This window comes from Acipenser ruthenus, chromosome 3, assembly GCF_902713425.1.
Source record: "Acipenser ruthenus chromosome 3, fAciRut3.2 maternal haplotype, whole genome shotgun sequence".
NCBI lineage: Eukaryota > Metazoa > Chordata > Actinopteri > Acipenseriformes > Acipenseridae > Acipenser > Acipenser ruthenus.
In genome coordinates, this window is record NC_081191.1 from 11,711,927 (window position 1) to 11,732,415 (window position 20,489).

Below are 20,489 nucleotides of genomic sequence, written 5' to 3' on the forward strand. Positions count from 1 at the left end.
ATATATATTCAATGGCAAAAACTTTGTTAAAGTAACGTTAAGGAAATTGCAAGTTAAGGTAGCCAAGCAACCTTAATTATGCACCCTTATGTGTATTTGCCGTCACACTTGACATCAATGACATCGGCAATGACATCACTAAGCACATGACAAATTCTCCCCTAAGACTGGCCATACAAACATAACATTGGGAAACCATAGTCCTTGTGATTGGTAACATGTTCAGTAACTGCATTAGCATTACCTGTGCAGTGTCAACCTAGAAATCTCTGTCTGTGTGAACTTCATTTTTTTATTCCATCATGAACCTACACAAAGGTGAAATACAGAAATATAATATGTTTTTTGTGTTAATCAGAAAAGATAAAAAATACATGATCTGAAATCAAATGAAGTGAATCACCATCTTATAAATGCACCATTGCATTACAGACTGCAATGACAGTGAAACAGAACGTTTCTGTTTTGTAAAATACATAATAAAAATAATACTACATTTACTATTTAAGAACACAGTATATTTACATTTTTTACATGTCTAAATCAGATTGGCAGATTTCACTCGAATTGAAGTCAAAGTAGATGCTACCCTTATGGGAAAAACATATATTTTTAATGTATGGTAGAAAACTATGATCCTTATATTTTTCATATATAGAAATTAGCCCCTTATTTATATATTTAAAATATATGGGATATAGAATATATTTTAGTCTGTAATCCATATATTTATTTTATATGTTGAAAATATATGGCGCACCGTATATTTTCATGAGTGTAATCTATATAAAATAAATATATGGATTACAGACTAAAATATATTTTAAATTAGATTGGTCAAGTTTTGGTACACATACCACATTCTGACGATGTAACACTTTCGGTTCTGTATTGTTGTAAAGTCATCCGCCACCCTGAACTAAACTCGTTTTTCTGTTTGATAGGTTTCCTTTTTAAAAGCAATAAGAAGAAGCAGCATATCACAGTCTATCATTCCACCAAGTAAAGCAGTGGAATAGTTGTATGCCTTTGTCTTATGCAGGTATTCACTTCAATTCAGGCCACTAAGATATCAGTTTACAGAAGCTCCCTTATTTTGACAGGTATGCATTACTAACGTGTCTGTCTGCTCATTTTAACTGTAGTACGTGTAATCCCTTAAATCTTCTTCCATTGCTGTACTCTCACATCACACAATCTTTAACTGCGCACACATCTACACTTTCATTTAGAAATGTGAATTCCCTGTGCACCGAGCTGTCAGTCAGATCAGACACCCATACAGGTAATGTATCTTTAAGTGTAACTGAGCCCAACGGCCAGTGGCTCATTGAGGAGGAGCTCGTGCTTGCTTGCATGCTGTGTGTACAATGTGTGTCTGTTAGTCTCATGCGGATAATTCTATACTGGTGAAGTGAGAGAGCGGTTAGATTTAGAAGCAGTGAATAGCACTGAACACGAAAATATATCTATATCTATATCTATATAGATACTTTTTTATTATTGATTTATTTTTTAAGTATGTAAAGACATTAACGTGTGAACGTTAATCCTTCCGTTAACCGGACCCCGGTTTCTTGTAAAGAAAATATTGTATTTTTTCATAAAAGGAAAAAGGAAGGAATGCCCCGTCAGTCTAGCTGATGTTGGACACTTCCAAAGGAACTCACTAGGCACTTAATTCCAGGTATCTACATCCTCTGAACTGAACTCTATCTGTGGATTCTCTGACCAAGCTCATCGTCTATACGACTTGAATACCCGGTTTATAAAGCATAATCAGGTAAGGGTTTTTTTTCTCATTTTTTTTTTTACATTAGTGTTTAAGATGTACAAGCTATTTTTAATTTTCTTTTTCTCTCTCCACATTTGACTAGTAAAGCTATCAGCAACGTCACAATGATATCAGTAACGTCTGTAATGCTCACTTGCAATGCTTATATAGTATGTCGGTACTGGATTTGTTTAAATACTGTTATTCATATGGTAATATACTTCAATACAACAAAACTAAATAAAACATATTTATTTTAATGTGATCCCATACAGACCGTATTTTAAGATTATGTAGAACAAGTGCGGTACTCGGTTCAATTGGTTATGAAGCGTGTGAATGAAATGTTGGGATGGTGAAAAGGGTTCAGGTCAGAAGTTGTTCCAGTTACATAGGTCATTTGGTTTTTCATTCTTTGACAGTTTTTTTTTTTTTTTAATTATTGCATGTTGCCTATCACTCATTTCAACCTGTATAACTCCAGCCTTTAAACTGAAAGAAACGTGTACACATACTAAAGATCACATCTATTATATTATAAAGACAGGGATTAAAACAAGAGTTGAACGATTCTAGCACACTTATTATTATTATTATTATTATTATTATTATTATTATTATTATTATTATTATTATTATTATTATTGTTTTGCAACAAGCGCTATGATCTGCCTTAACTAAATTTTCAGTTGATTAGAGATACGGTATATATGTGTATTATTATATTTTCCATATTTTATTACCATTACACCAACTGACTTAAAATATAAGCTTGCCACATGGAATACAGGCTTTGTTTTACCTGCGTATATAAAACAGAACATGTTGTTATTTAAAAGTTAAAGCTGCAGAATTTGTTATCCTTCTTTGTAACCTACTTCAAATATATGCTTTACGGACAGTCATTTTTCCAGCACGCATACAGATTATTTATTTATTTCTAAATGCATCTAAAAATATATTACCCATAAAAAGCTAAGGATGTTTTTTGTTTGTTTTAATATTTATATTGAACAATACAATTATATGGTAGGGTTTTTTTATTTTATTTTTTTTTATTATTATTTTATTTGTAAATTGTAATTTAACTCTTTGCTTATTGAAAACACAAATTTAAACTGTACCTAATCTATTAGGAACACACACTTTAAATACTAATACACAATGGGTTAAAAGTATATATATATATATATATATATATATATATATATATATATATATATATATATATATATATATATTACCCTAAAAATACATTGTAACCACCTGTATATATTACATACAGATAATGGGCTGTGCTCACAAAATATTCAAATGTATTTGTATGAATGTTTTACTTAATATACAATCAGTACCTTACTATGTCAACTGAAATACTAACCGTGATGCCTAACCCGAACACATGAAGTCATGTTTTCTACTAGTGATTGGTTATACCCTATAAAGTGCTTTGTTGTGAAGTTTGGTGTATACCAAGCTTATAATAAGTGCTTACACCCTAAACTGTTCTTCAAAAAGTTGTATCAACTACATACCAAAGTAGCAAGTATTTAAAAACAACAACAACAAAAAAAAACACTTCCAAGTTTCTGAAAATGAAGTTCATCACATTAAAGCACTAGTGAGCATTCATTTCAACTACATAAATATATAGAAATGTATATGTACTGTACAATTGAAAAACATATTAATAATCAGTAAAAAAAAAAAAAAAAAAAAAAAATCATCAAATTATGAATTAAAAAAGGTCCAAGATTATTCATATTAGATAAACCAGATTCCTGTTACCCTTAAATTACATTTAATTTTAACTTCATTGTCATGTTGTTTCTGCCTCGCAACAAGATTTAAAATATCTGGTCCTGAGGAAGGTGTCCTTATAGATTCTTTGACTACAGTGTAACTTTGCAATGGTTTATTATCTGTTGAGTCTGGCTTCCTCCCTTATTCTCACTTTGCCTATTCTACATGAAACACCTTAAGGTCCGTCTCATTTTGCAGTTAAAAATTGCACACATGAAATTTATTTCTCTTTTCTCCTTTTCAAGTTTTAAAAAGGTTGTTTCAGTTACAATATGCTGTCTTTGTTTTATGTCGTATATGGGACCATTCAACAAATTCAGAATATTCAAAGGTACCTATTTTGAAGTACGGTAAGTGAAAAGTAAAATACTTAGAACAATAATTGAACTGCTCCTTCTTGTAACTAAATAGTTTCTTCATAGTTATATACAACTATATTGTTTTATTCCTCTCACAAAATAGTTTTACTTGACACAATCACATATAAAGACAATCAAATATAAAGACAAATATTCACTTGTAATTAGTGAAGGCTTAAGAAATAGTTGACTTTGTAGTCCTTTAACAGATTTTGCTGAGACAGACTTTTTTTTTTTAAATACTCTGCTAAGAAAAGTAAACTCTTATTATTTAATACTGTATAATGAGCTAATATCAGATATGCAGGCGATGTTTTCAAATACAAAATCCTTGAAATAATTGTGTGTAGTATCATACTGAATCTTTGTAGAGGATGTGGGACACGGATCATTTATCAAGCTCCCATCGACTTGCAAAGAAGACACTGGAAATGTGTGAAACAGATGGAAAAGAGAAAGGAGTCTTAAAAGAAAGGTTCTAGTTTAACAGATGAAAATGTGTATAGTTTAATTCCCTTTGGCTCCCTCCACTGTGGACAGACGAAAATAGAAATGCCGTATGTGAATTATTTCAGTTATTTCAGATCAATTTATTTGCTGCATGTAAATGTCATTAATGAGCCGTGTAATATGTAATAGTATAGTGATTGTTTGCCTTTCTACACCAGAGTCTATTACTGTGACCATTAAAAATATTTAATTTCTTAACATGTTTTTAATGAAGGTGAATCACATCCACCTCAATAACACAAAATTAAATTAAAAAAAAAACATGTAGCTGATATATTGTATAGCTTATTTTGTAATATATTGGATATTGTCAAATTTATCCTGTGTGAAGTACAGCCAGTACAATATGCAGTCTAATGTAAAGATGATTGTCCTTTTAAATGTCTTATTTTCGAAATATACAAATACACCTTTGTTTTATTGCTGATAAAAACAATACCGTTTTGATTGATTGGTTTGGGAGCTCTAATGCGGACTGTTTTTAAAGATGGTGCTCATTTCATCCCAATCTATGTTGTTTTCAATAATATAAACACAGTGACACTTGCATATGTATGCAAGTAACTATGCCAGTGACAAACTTAGTGGGTCAGAGATGCTGTAGAAGCGCGGTTGGAGATGCAGATCTGACTGTCATTTTAGATGACTTGGATCATTTCCCATTCAGTTGTGACATTTCTCTATTGGGTTGTTATCTTCGGAAATCTCAGGGTGCATTTATGGCTTATTGTAAACTGCACTGCAGCTGATTGTTTCATGTGATGACTCTATACACAAACTTGCTCAAGTTTCTCTTTTTTCACCAACAAAAACAATATGAGTAATTGAAAAAAAACTCAAGTAAATAAGTGCTCCATACAGTAGTTCACGTTATGTAGTAGGTTTACAGAGAATTGATTATTGAGCTAGGGTTAGGACTCATAGGTCCTGTATTAGTCATTACGTTCCTGTGAGCTAAGGAAGAAATGAGCTGGGTGCCAGACATGGCCAAGTAGAGACCTGTCAAGCTGTACTCTTACCTCCATGGTGCAATAGCTCGGCAGCTGCCTAAGTGACCGAGTGAGAAGAGGCAATTGGCTAGACGACAGAAATGGAGGTGACCTGTTGATCCTCAATCCATTCAGTCAGTATGTAGGTTCAATGCAGCTGTGAGGTCAAAGGCATTTCAAATTGGGGAGGAAATGGGGGTACAATACATGGCTAAAGTAGATAAATAAATACATAAAACCCATAAACATAATAAGCATTCCATAGAAAATGCTTATGGTTCTATAAAGAACAGCCAGTAAAACAGTGAGAAGTAGTTCATGGAAGGAAGGTTTTTATTCCTGCAGATTTATATTGACTGAGTTGGTGAAATGTGTGCTGTGGTCAGCAAGCACAAACTGCCAAACAGCTTCTTGAGGAAACAACACATTTTTAAAAAGATATCCTTCAAAACAATCAATAAACTGCATCCTAACACATTAACCTAAAGGTATATTTTTTGTTGATAAATATCTCAATATTCCCTGAAGACCTTGGTCATTATGAGAATTAAAGCTCTATCGTGTCTGAAAGAAATACTGTATTCATTTGAATTAACGCTGCAGCGTTTGATTGAAGTTGATTATTCAAGGGAGGCGGTAATTAGAAGTACTATGGTTTTCGAAAGGCGCAATTTTTTATTGCATTTTTTGACGGTATTTGAGAGAGACGTATGTTGAAGTTTATTTCTTTATTGAGAGAAATGTCAATTCAACACCGTTGGTTTACTTGGCCTTTCTTTTCATACAACAGTCTCTACAAGTTGCAGGGCTGAACTCTTTAATATATGGTGCCTTTCTTTCTCTTCAACCAGCAAGGGAACTAAACACTCACAATCTCCTGATCCAGACAGGGCTTAGGTGAGGAAGATGAGTTCATCCTGTGGCTATCCCCAGCATCTTGCTAATTCCATCAAACTGTATGTTAACTCCAGTGTGCCATGTACTTCTTTGCTATGGAAAATAAATCCATATAACTTTTATTTTTATATGTTTACATTTTATTTTCTATTAACAAACAGTAAATTGCACATTGTGTGAAAAGCCTTGAAAATCAGGTTCGTCTCTTGTAGTTCTTTTAATTCAGTCACACACAAAAACAAAAGCCAGGGTATCAGCAACAATTCAGTGCATGACCAGTAGGTGGCACTGTGATTTTTCATTACATATCCAAAAGCAGTGTTACTGGATTACGAATTAAAAAAAAAAAAAAAGTAAAAGCAGTGTTACAGGATTCAGTCTAAAAGAAAAAATGACATATGCTATTGAGTAGAAGATATTGGGGGATACCCATCAGTACATTAATAATGTCGGTGTTACAAAGCATGCTTGTGTTGCAATATTGTGATCATTGTAATCTACCATTATTTATTATTTATTTATTTATTTCTTAGCTGACACCCTTATCCAGGGCGACTTACAATTGTTACAAGATATCATATTATTTTTACATACAATTTCCTAATTGCTTATGCCTCAAAAGTATAGAAAATGGCTATTATTCCCCACAAACTTTGCTTTTGTGACCAGGACAGTGATATTTTGAAATGTACCTATTTCCAGTGAGAAAACTGGCTAATTTGTGTCTTTTCGTTCACATAAAGTCAGAAAAAAACAACATATGAATCCAAATTAACATGTATTTATACTAAAGTAATACAAAAATGACGACAAAAGATTTAGAAGTGAGTAGTTTTTCAAGATTTACGATTATACTGTAAATCACTTTCACGAATCAGCCCCCAAATGTAGTCTCCCATCATGTTCTCGTTATACTGTCCTTGGTAGCGGCGTTCACAGTCCAGTATATCCTGGTGGAAGCGCTCGCCTTGCTCCTCCGAGTACGCTCCCATGTTCTCCTTGAATTTATCAAGATGAGCATCAAGGATATGGACTTTGAGGGACATCCTACAGCCCATTGTGCCGTAGTTCTTCACCAGCGTCACATAGTTTTCAGCCTTGTGATTGCCCAGGAAGCCCCGAACCACTGCGACAAAGCTGTTCCAAGCCGCTTTCTCCTTACTAGTGAGCTTCTTGGGGAATTCATTGCACTCCAGGGTCTTCTTTATCTGTGGTCCGACGAAGACACCGGCTTTGACCTTTGCCTCAGACAGCTTAGGGAAGAAGTCTTGAAGGTACTTGAAGGCTGCCGACTCCTTATCTAGAGCTCTGACAAATTGTTTCATAAGGCCCAATTTGATGTGCAGTGGTGGCATCAACACCTTCCGGGGGTCCCAGCTGTACTCATCATACTTCAAGGCATCCAGCAAGGTCTTGATGCTGTTGTAATCCTCTTTGACATGCACCGAGTGAGCCAGGGGAAGAGACGGGTACTTGTTACCATTATGGAGCAGCACGGCTTTGAGGCTCCTGGATGAGCTGTCAATGAAGGACAGTATAACGAGAACATGATGGGAGACTACATTTGGGAGCTGATTCGTGAAAGTGATTTACAGTATAATCGTAAATCTCGAAAAACTACTCACTCCTAAATCTTTTGTAGTATTTTTGTATTACTTTAGTATAAATACATGTTAATTTGGATTCATATGTTGTTTTTTTCTGACTTTATGTGAACGAAAAGACACAAATTAGCCCGTTTTCTCATTGGAAATAGGTAATTTCAAAATATCACTGTCCTGGTCACAAAAGCAAAGTTTGTGGGGAATAATAGCCATTTTCTATACTTTTGAGGCATAAGCAATTAGGAAATAACACTTACTACCCAGGAACAAAAATTGTGTTACATAGTGTTATTATATGTCTGATATAAATATAGTCACTTACTATTTATTTCTTAGCAGACACCCTTATCCAGGGCAACTTACAATATATTACATTATTTTTTACATACAATTACCCATTTATACAGTTGGATTTTTACTGGAGCAATCTAGGTAAAGTATCTTGCTCAAGGGTACAGCAGCAGTGTCCCCAACCAGGGATTGAACCCACAACCCTCCAGTCAAGAGGCCAGAGCCCTAACCACTACTCCACACTGATGCCCATTATATCATTTTTAAACACCGCAGACCCTGTTTTGAAGCAAGTGCAAAGGCAATTTTTCTGGGCAATATTTTTTATATGAAACTAGCAAGAAACTTGCTTCGACCAATCATTTAGTTACATCATAAAAATACTGCTAGTTTTCTATCTTACAATTGTGCTTTTGCACTTCCGTCAAAATAAGGCCATTGAAGTTACAACAAAGGATTGAATATACAGATTAGTCTTGATTTATTTGTACATTTTAACAAGATTTTATTTCTAGTATGATTGGCTTCATTATTGTAAAGACAATGTGAAATAATCTTTCTGAATTACATTCTTAAACTTGAAGTTCCACATGCTTGGGGCAGTAAATTATTAGATAATGACATAGCTTGTCTTCCCCACACACACACAAATACAATCCGCAACCATTTGAAATGGTCCAGAGGAAGCAAACCCCAGGAATATTTTGGGGCGATTTATGCAGATAGATTTCAGAAACCAAATAATTCTCTTTAGAGTGGAGGTTGGGTCACTCCATGACGTGGAAATTGAAATACCTCAAAAGATTTTCATCTGTGTCAAGGGGATTGAGAGAAATGTAATTTTGTTTTCAGTTGTGGGATGATGAGTTTGAGGAGAAAAATAGACCTTGAAAGATAGATCCAATGTAAGGACATTCTTAATGGCTACTTGAGATAGTAATAGGCCATGCAATTATGATATTAACACTTTAAAGTTCCGACTTTTATTTTTATTAAAAAAAATAAAAAGATACAAGGCTTTCTAGTTAAAACCACCTCTTGCACTGTAACCAACTTTGCATTTTAAACAAGAAATACTAAAAAACGTTCCCTTACAGTGTTTTCAGGAACAAAGTACTCGATTGACCACTTTTTCTCACACTAACATTTATATATGTAAAGCATAATACAGAGATTGAAATGGTCCATAAAGTCCAATAGCAATGGTGTTTCACTTTTTACCCAGTATTTTTAGTAGTTGACTTACTGCCCGGTTTTCCAGACTTGGCAAGGGAATGTAGAGGAAATATATTTACTGTTATCAATCTTAAATTATAAATCTGCTTTGCTTTTGTATTTCTTCTTAAATGTAATGTTATATTTCACAGTGAAGTTATATTGCTATCGTAAACATGTTAAAATGTGATTAGCTTTATTAGTGCCAGAGTTTCCTTATCAGAAATGTCCTCAACATGAGTTACCAAGCTGTAAAAAATCAGACCCTTCATTGGTATAGTTTCCTCTAGTACCAACCCACTTCCAGCAACTCCCTTTGGGTTGACGATAGTTAATCCATATTGTTCACAGTTCTATTTATATTTTTCTTATCTGGCAGACAAACTGTGAAGGCTTCTATTCTTTTATCTGTTTCTTATAAAAGTATGAATACTACAGAGCTATACCCAAGATAATTCAACGTTTTCAAAGAGTGCCTATCCCCAGCTAAAACCAGTTAAGATAAAATTTCCAAGTTTTAAACTTCTGATTTGTTAGTCAGCTTGTCTAGCATATTTTATGATCAAGTGTATCCTGTTATGTTTGTAAAGTGTGGAAGTATGTAACTTTATGAAATGCAACATTCATTAATTTCCAATATTTAGCCTGGGTTTTCTCATTGAGGTGATACCTCTTATTCTCAAGGGTTCTCCAGTAGAGACAACGAGAGGCAACAGCAATCAAGTGCAGTACAGGACAAACACAGTTCAAAAGCCCTGACATAAAACACTTTTTATATGACATATTTTGTTTTAGCAGTCAAGTGGACTCAATCCGAACTTCCCAGATTACCAGACTGTGGGTCAGTTTACAAACAAAGACTGAAAAGCGTGACAACAGATCTCTCGCGCTTTTATGGTTATGACAGTTCTGCTTCCACGTTTACGTGAGAGTTTATTTTAGAGAGAGAATTTGCAAATGACCTCATTAATAATAGAATAATGGGAGAGCTTATTTAAATATCACCAAACACGCTGAAAAGAGATGCTGCGCTATAAAGGATATCGTTCAAATAATGCATAGGGGTTTACATGAGGCTTTACACGCTAGGCAGAGATGAAGAGAAGGTTACCCCCCATCTGTCTAGAATGCAAAAGGCTTGCAGTTAAAACGGTTCATGCTGTCAAGAAGAAGAAAATAATAATAGTTATTACTATTATTGTTTAGAATTAGTTGTTCTAGAAATGGTAGAAGTAGCATGTGTACAAAAACCGACAGCACTCACCAATTCCCATTACTGCTTTTCTTATGCTTCTTAGGCTACTGACGTCCTTTCACACACCCATGTATATTAGTCTTAGCCAACTGCGTAACTGTTAATGTGCTAAACAAAAGGATTATGCGTTCAATAATCACAAATATGCGTTAATGTGGAACAAATATATTAAAAACAACTCATGATGTGTTGGTTTCAAACACAGGTACTTTGTTGAAATATTAAAATTAATTATGCAGAAAATGTGGAAACTTACACAAGCTGTGTATAATAATGAAAACATAATTTGTGTGTATTTGCTAATTAGTTATAAGGGTATATAAAATCATAGGCCTACTTACAACGTAGTTGCGACAAAAATGGATGGATGGAGAAGACACAGACAAACACTGGCTAGATTAAGTCTTGTATGGGAAGAACTCCTTCAGTCCCATGCAATGGGTTTGTAGGAAAGGAATCGTGCATCTACTGCTTTTTTTTATCTAGAGCTTTCTTTCCAGCAGACACCCTCATCCACTTCGTCCCTATGTACAGACCTCTATTTGTGCATCGGCAGGAAAGATGAATGCGGGCGCATCATCGTCCCTCTGTTTGGTGGGAGGAGGTTGTGCTTCACGAGTCTTTCTCTGACGAACAATGGATTGACCGACTGGTGGAACTTGTACGGGTGGACATGGAGCCGTCACCAATACATGTCCGTACACCTGTGCGCTGCAGAAGCGAGTATTGCTCTGTACAAACTTCTCGGACCGCTGATTCGGCAGGACTACGCAAAGCAGAACGGGTGCCTACCTCAGCGGGGCTGGGGTAGGCACCTGCAGTTCTCTTGTTATTGTGAGCAGAAATTCGGCGTGCAACACAACCACCTCTTGGTGCTGTTGATCAGCGTGGTCCAGCCTTTCCAAAAGGTGGCTGTATTGCCGATCTTCCCTGGCAGCGGTGCGTGCAATCAGACGATACTTCCTTCTGTACTCCAGGCGTATCAGACGATGCTCCTGGATCAGCAGCTACAGCAGCTACAGCGTTCAAACCAACTTTAGTTTAAAGAACAGTTGTGAATTGCTTCACAGCTTTTGTTTTACATGTGAATCCTAAGAATAATATGTGAAAAACAAAACATATCGCATATGCGCACACACTTAGCCTGACATGCGTACAATGGCTTGATTTTTTTTTTTTATTTAGATATCCACAACCATTTGTTTTTTCACAAATTATTATTAGGATTCACATGTAAAACAGAAGCTGTGAAGCAATTCACAACTGGTCTTCTTTAAATTAAAGTTTTGTTGAAAATGCTAGCTGCTGTGGTTGGGGATATCAAGCACTTTTAATTGACGCTGGGACGGTGGTGTGTATATGCGATATGTTATTGTATTCACAAATTATTCTTAGGCTTCACAGGTAAACACAGACTGTGAAATAATTCACATTTGGCATCCTTTAAATTAAAGTTGGTTTGAGCGCTGTAGCTGCTGTGGTTGAGGAGATAAAGCCATTTTACACGTGTCAGGTAGGCTTGTGTGTATACGCGGTATGTTATTGTTTTTCACAATTTATTTGATTGATTCACATGTAAAGGATAGCTTGTGAAACAATTCACAATTGGTCTTCTTCACATTAAAGTTGGTTTGAGCGCTGTAGCTACTGTGGTTGGGGAGATAAAGCCCTTTTACGCGTGGCTGAGGCTAAGTGTGCGTATGTGCGGTATGTTATTTTCCAGAAATTATTCTTAGGATTCACATGTAAAACAGAGACTGTGAAACAATTCACAATTGGTCAACCTGGTGTTGCATGCTGTCAGAAGGGGTGGAAGCTTGAAACATCCTGCGGGAAAAAAGCTACATTATTATGATAATAATGCTGGTCATAACGATCTAGTAGTTCTCATGCATCGTTCATAATACACTGAAATGAATTGATAATAATGGATGGATGGATATTTAACTGATTTGTATTAGTGAGACTGGGATAAGGAAAATCTTACTTACGCTACATAGGAGGACAGAAAGACCGTATCCCATTCTTATGAAACAAATCAATCAAACTTCCAGATATATGAAGATGTCCCACACATGGTGCTGGCTGTCTAAAGAAACATTCCTAAATCTTGTCTTCAGTCAGCTTTTATTAAATATACTGTGCCTTTAATTGAATGTCATGATATAACAGGGAAATAACCCTGGTGCGTTGTTTTTTTAAGTGAATCCCCAGCTAAGACAACATGATAGATACTAATAAAGGTTATTGTCCAGTTTATACACAAAAACATTAATTATACCCTATCCTGCAATGAAATCTCTGTAGCAGACTGCTCTATGATCTGCACTGTTGAGGTATGTACCACTATTTATGCTCCTATGCTTCCATTGACATATGTTAGTGCATAGTAATTGCCTAGATTCTTCCTACAGTACAACACAAAGGCACTAGAGAATGATTAACTATAGTTTTATAGTGTATTGTGGGTCAAACTAAGCACAGAAAGACATCAGGAAGATTTGCAAGCTAGTTATAGGGTTGGCAATGGTACCTTTAGTAAAAAAAATACTTTAAATAAATTATCTAAATTACAAAGAAACTGCTGTCTACAAGTATATATATATATATATATATATATATATATATATATATATATATATATATATATATATATATATATGTATATATATATATATATATATATATATATATATATATATATATATATATATATATATTTAACAGATTGTGACCAGGCTGGCAGTAGGGTTGACGTCAGACCGGGAAGTAATTCCACACACACGGAAACTGCGGGTAAATACGAGACGTTACAGTGCTCACTATTTATTAAACAAAAAATAAAATGTTCAAACAAAACAGAACAAAACAAAATGGCTCGATGGCCAAAAGAAACAGACAGAACATAACACGGAACTGAAACCAAACAAGTATCATGCTGGCTGGTGTATAAACAGCAAGCGTAGCAATTGTTTATATTTACTTTAAGCTTTACTTTGCCTTGCCTTCCGACCCTTCGTTCCGCCTCCGAACACACTAACTTCCTTCAGCCAAAGCTGCAGGTCTTTTATATTGTGACAGAGGGGTTAACTGGCTCTTAATTACCTAGTGTATCCCTCTGTCACATTCGGCATGGGGTTTCTCATCTGTGTGTTCAACAGCCAGTTTGTCAATAAGCACTCGTGTGGCCACGCATTCTCACGAGGTATAAACAATAACAAATTGGCATGTTTTTAAATACAGATTACGTTTTTAAATACTAATACACCAAATACTAAATATAATTTGCACAGGGGCGGGGAGTACCCCGTCACACAGGTACAGTAAGCCTGTTGTTTTTCATTAAAGTATTTTTTCTGTAGCTGTCTCATGTTTCAAATGCTTCTGCGGTCATTATCTTATTTAAGCTGAAAACAAATTACAAAAGATACTTGCCCGCTATTCCTCTCAATGCTTTGCTATTCAGGAAATTGATTTTAATTGGAGGTTACCTTTTTATTTGTGTCTGGAAACAATACAGTATTTTGCAATGTGTCTCCCATCGCAGTTCTTAAAACAGGAATTTGTAGCCCAGTGGACAAAGTGAACTGTTGACTTTATGTAGAGATGTCATTGCCAAAGAGTTATGATTAATAGACAGCCATTGTTGAGTATTACTTCCAGTTGTGTATGTGTAGATGTGGATTTCCTTTTCAATGCCTTATCAAGGCCCCTGGGTAAAATTTGGCTCAGAGCTGGCCACCACATTCTAAACCAGCTCATACTTGCATAAGGAATGTGGAAGAACATATCTAACAAGTTTGCCTATCCATTACGATGAAAGTGCTTGGCCATCTATTCACTAATTGTTGTAATTTAAAATAATTGTTATGTTCCTCTTAAATCTTACACATGTAAACTCAGTTGTCACAGTTCCTACTGTCAGTGATTCAGTCAATTGTTTTTTTTGTGAATTGATATACAGAATAGCTAGACACCTTTACAAAATTGATTACGATAACACTAGCATCTCAATCGTTCAAGACATTATCTAATACTAAGATACACCTTAACTATTAATATAAAAAATGAGAACAATTATTTATATATATTTTTTTTTAAATTTAGTCGTCGCCAATTATTTTACCCCGGTTTTCACCCCAATTTAGCATGCCCAATTATTATCTGTATCCCCGGCTCACCGCTCGCAACCCCCCCGCCGACTCGGGAAACGGAGGCTGGAATACGCGTCCTCCGAAACGTGCTCCTGCCAAGCCGTCATTTTTCGCACTGCAGATCCACAGCAATGCCACCAGACCTATAGTGCCGGAGGACAACACAGATCTGGCAGCTCCATTATCATGCATTGTTTTTTGGAAACATTTGATTCTAAGTGAGTAATTCAGAACCATTGTGTAGTAACTAAGTTAATATCCCTGAAAGAACCATAGCATCTGCTGGATTTATGATTCACTCATATTACAAGGTATTATAATAAAAACGGGGCTTCCAGAGAAACTGTGTTATGCCAAGTTATTCACATAAAAGAGTAATAATTATAGGCCCAGTATACCGTAGACCTTTAATAGGATGCATGTATCACTGGCAATCAATTACCATTTTTTTAATTGTAACAGACAGAACATATTATTTGGCACCTCCACACAATCATGCCCAAACCCTTACAGACAACAGGCAGATAATAGACTGATTTCCATTAGAAACAGTAGTATTTTGTGAACCAAAAGACTATTTGTTATACCTCTTGGCTTTTTCAATTGTAAGTAGAGGTTTGCTGCACAAGCATGAGAAGTATGTATGGTGGCAGAGAATCCATTATGACCATTTGTGTTTCTGTTGGAGTAATGCAATAATTCACCAAGCACAATCATTTCAAAGGAGAACATTCATTTTTGAACAAAAACATCACATTACAGCCCTGTAAACATCTGTTTGCTAGCTATAACTTTAATTATGACTCAGAATCACTACTTTTTCCCCCAAAGATTGATAAACCAAAGCAAAGTTGCATCATGCATAGTCCAGTGGGACCACTGTTAGTCAATTATTACTAGATTATTATTCTTCATACCTAAAGCAGCCCATTAGAAAATCATTATAAACCTTGCAATTATCTCCAAATAGACCTATTCAATTACTGTCACCTGTCTTTCCCAGTATGAATTAATTAACAAGGATGCCTCCTGTGCATAGGAAAAGGCATTAGATACATTCGTTCCGGCTTGTTGTAAATTTCTTATTTGGCTAGTATGGTATGGTGGAACAAATTATTTCCAGAGCTGTTTTTTGAAAGTAATCTTTATCATCGTTATATATATATATATATATATATATATATATATATATATATATATATATATATATATGGGGGAATTGCCTGCAAGAAATATTCAAAAGTAATTTGGCCATTTATTTGCATATAACACAATAACCATATACTGTAATATGCATTATGGCAGTAAAACACATTTTACCGTATTTGTCTCATATATATATATATATATATATATATATATATATATATATATATATATATAGTATGGCGGTAAACTGAGAAAGATTGTAAGTACTGTTTACAATGTGTTCTTTGCTCAAGGTATCAAATGGCATTAAGTCTAGAAGTATAATATGATGATCTAGGGGTATTCTTTTTATAAAGTGATCTTTTTTTTTATTAAAACCAGAACTTCAGATTTTTTTATTATTATTATTGTGAGGGAGATTTATTGAACAATATATCAGAATAATCCAAACTAATGAGTAGACTATTTCCCCAATGCATAATCCCTTAGTAAAGCTTGCCAAGTGAATGGATTTAGGAAATCTGTGTAACGAGGTAAAACAAGCTGATGGAGACATCCTAGTCACACCTTTTCTGTGACCTTTCTGTTCTGTTTTATTTTTAGATAGAGTTGCTATAGAATGAAGGCAATGATTCTACTGGCATTTGCGAGTTTACAAACCATTCTGAAGCTCACAATGTCAGGGTTTTGTACCATTTATTCCATGGGAACTATTGTTAGTTTATTGTGTGTGAAGAAAAAAAGTGTTGTCAAGGTAAATGTAAGTACAGTACAAGGTACAAAGGAGGTGCATTTTTTTAAGAATTCCATTTCAGTTGATAATAACTGAAAATACACACAGTATTAAAGTAGTACACTGTTAAATGGGCGACAAGTATGTAGTTCAACAGATTTGTAATCCGCCAAAAAAAAATACACATGGAGTAAGATTAATGTACAAATGAATGTAAGTGAAGCACATATACAAAGTAGTTTTAACTAATGCTTTATGATTTATAAAAAGCTAAATAATCTACTTAGAATTAAAATATACATTGCTAAGAAAATGCTTATTACTATTAATTTGATTATAAATGAATACAGGAAATACACACACACACACTGTAAAAAGAAGGCATTAGAAATTTAGAAACAGGATTCCTATTGATTGTTGGAATGTCTCATGCAGTGGTGATAATGTTTTCTTTTGTATAACTCTTATTGAAAATTCAATGTTTGTGCCAAAGTTAAAAGTGCTCAAAAAATAAAAACAGTCCCTACCATCGCATTAATCAAACCCACTGGAATAGGAACACTTTAAACGTTAAAGACCTGTAAAGATCAAGGAACGAGACGTCTTTATTGATGAAGTGCTTGAGAAAGAGTTGCAGTCAAAAGAATAATTTTCAGCTGGCAGGAAGAAGGATACAGAGAGCAATCAAGCAGAGTAGGAGTCTAAACTGATTAATTGATGTTTAAAAATGTATATTGACTCCTGCGATTTAATATAAAATAGAAGTGTTTGTAGCTAACAAAATAAATCCATTTGGTATATAGGTCTCACAAGTACACTTGTAAACATGTATTCCAGATAGCGTTGCACTTCCTTGGTCATTTCATCTGGAAGGTGGAATTGCTTCCAACCCTTCAATGGCTTATTTTCTGTCATTTTTCTTTCCCATCCAGCTTGCCCTATAAATATGTAACTCTGAATATCATGTAAAATGAAAACAAATGTGGGCTATAACATGCGTTTCTTGCAAAACTGCACATTTCAGACCTTTGACATGCAAAACAGGAATTAGTGGAATTAGCTTGTTAGCCACAATCACTCTAAAACGATGGATATCAATTCAGTAAAAAAAGCACATACATTGTAGGTGATGGGAAAAAACACATGTACTGAGGAGCCTGGTAGGTGCTATATGTAGCCAAACGACTGTGGGTCTGTACATCTTCCATCTCGTGGTTAGATTAAAAATGACAGAATGCAGAAAGAAACAGCAGAACATGACATTAAGGCATGTCATTTTTTTCATGCCTTTAAAACACCTTATTCAGCAATCCTTGCACCGACGCGTACTAAAAGGTATACATGGTCATTTATTTTAAAGGTACTTTATTGTTGCGTACTGTATGAAAATTCATCTAGCTGTTATTCTGCCATTTTTATTTCAAATATATTTTGTTGTTTATTACTCAGATGCAAGTCTTTAAGCCAAATGTATTCCCTCCTACACATTCAGTTTTGGTTATAAGTGTATGTGTTTAGAACACATTTCTCTCATAGTTTTACACAGATTTTTCCACAAGGCACACCATCATGTGTTTATGTTAAGTCCAAACTTGTGCCATCATACTAATTTAATTGTTTTTTTTTTAACTTCAGTACATTGTTTCATCACATAAGGTTGAATGTTTCCTTGGTTTTACACCAGCTCTGAATGGTTTAGGGTCAATATTCAATACATGTGTAAATGTGGTGCAATATGTATTTTGTGTGAAGTAATACTTAATTGATTATGTGGTCATCAAGATGAATACTGCTCCATATATATATATATATATATATATATATATATATATATATGTATAGTATGGAGGTAAACTGAGAAAGATTGTATGTACTGTTTACAATGTGTTTACAAGGTATCAAATGGCATTAAGTCTAGAAGTATGATATGATGATCCAGGGATCTGGCAGTACACAATTAAAGTCTATGTATAAAGTCTAAGGGATAGGAGCAGATTGGTCCATCCGATCCAAATATGTAATTAAGTCATGGTGAAAGGCAAATATCTAAAGTACAATGTCTGTAAATAATGGTGAAATGTGCAAACCGGGGTGTTTTGTGGCTAGTTAGTGAGCCAGGAGGTCACCATATTGGGCTGGAGAAAGGTTCAGGAGGCAATTTAGCGTCGTACATGTGGTTACTCAGAATGAGTACCTTGTATTTCTGTTTGTGTACTTATTACAAGCGTAAACTCAGTCTCATGCTAAGCTCTGTTCAGGATGGTGCCTTTTGGGAACTGCCCAGTAATAAAGACGGCCGCTGGGCAATGAACCCAAACTGCTGGGTCATGAACCCAAACTGCTGGGTCAGATGGATGAGTTATTTCTGCCACATGCCCCTGGCTTGCTACAATACCTTTCTTTTTCTCTTTTTTTATTTTTTTTAGGAAATCCCTGTTACTGTATTTTAGTGTTCAAAATATTTAGTTTCTTAAGATACTGGTAGTATTCCAAAACTCAATTGCCAATGTTTTATATAGCTGTCTTTTTATATTTTAAATATTTGTTGGAACAGTAAGTCATACATACTCAACATACATATGGAATGTTTTTAAAATGTCTGTGTGTGTGTGTGTGCATGTGTGCGTGCGTGCATGCGTGCGTGCGTGTGTGTGTGTCTTAAAATTAGAAAAGCAATTTAAACAATCTGGCAGGTGCAGGTATTTCATTTCAAAATATACAATACAACTTCAATCACGCCTCATGGCTTATGGAGAATTCTTCACCTTTTATCAAATTAACTCTTTAATGGGAATGCTTTGTGAACACAAATATTGTGCTAGTACAGGGGTTTTCAACCTTTTTTTTGAAACTATACCCCTTCTTTCTGAAGGTTTCAGCTCAAGTACCCCTTTACAATTTTCGCTCTACTGAATGGCACAACAGTTGGAATAAAATGGACAATAATCTGATGAACATGTTTCTTTTCCTCCCCGTTTATTTAATAAATAATTTATGTCACAATGGTTTGGGTGAAAACTGCTGGTTTTCACCCATGACCCTTAGAAGTCCCCCAGGGGTACGTGTACCCCTGGTTGAAAACCCCTGTTCTAGTAGGTCCAATAGCTGGAAAATTCGGAAGGCGAACTGTCCAAAAGCAGCACCTACAGTAATTTTTCTAACCTGTCTTAGAAGAACATAAGAAAGTTTACAAACAAGAGGAGGCCATTCGGCCCATCTTGCTCGTTTGTTTGCTAGTAGCTTATTGATCCCAGAATCTCATCAAGCAGCTTCTTGAAGGATCCCAGGGTGTCAGCTTCAATAACATTACTGGGGAGTTGGTTCCAGACCCTCACAATTCTCTGTGTAAAAAAGTGCCTCCTATTTTCTGTTCTGAATGCCCCTTTATCTAATCTCCATTTGTGACCCCTGGTCCTTGTTTCTTTTTTCAGGTCGAAAAAGTCCCCTGGGTTGACATTGTCAATACCTTTTAGAATTCTGAATGCTTGAATCAGCTCACCGGGTAGTCTTCTTTGTTCAAGACTGAATAGATTCAATTCTTTTAGCCTGTCTGCATACAATATGCCTTTTAAACCCGGGATAATTCTGGTCGCTGTTCTTTGCACTCTTTCTAGAGCAGCAATATCCTTTTTGTAACAAGGTGACCAGAACTGAAAACAATATTCTAGATGAGGTCTTACTAATGCATTGTAAAGTTTTAACATTGCTTCCCTTGATTTAAATTCAACACTTTTCACAATATATCCGAGCATCTTG

General features: G+C 35.0%; 1 protein-coding gene across 1 annotated transcript in view; it reads left to right on the top strand.

Annotated features, from left to right (window-relative positions):
* Positions 1-1,427: 1,427 nt before the first annotated feature.
* The window catches only part of calcr (calcitonin receptor), a 108,463-nt gene continuing 89,401 nt past the window's right edge, over positions 1,428-20,489 (top strand). Inside the window, exon 1 of the mRNA XM_033993602.3 lies at positions 1,428-1,783. The gene's annotated coding sequence lies outside the window, so the exon portion shown is untranslated. The remainder of the gene's footprint in view (positions 1,784-20,489) is intronic.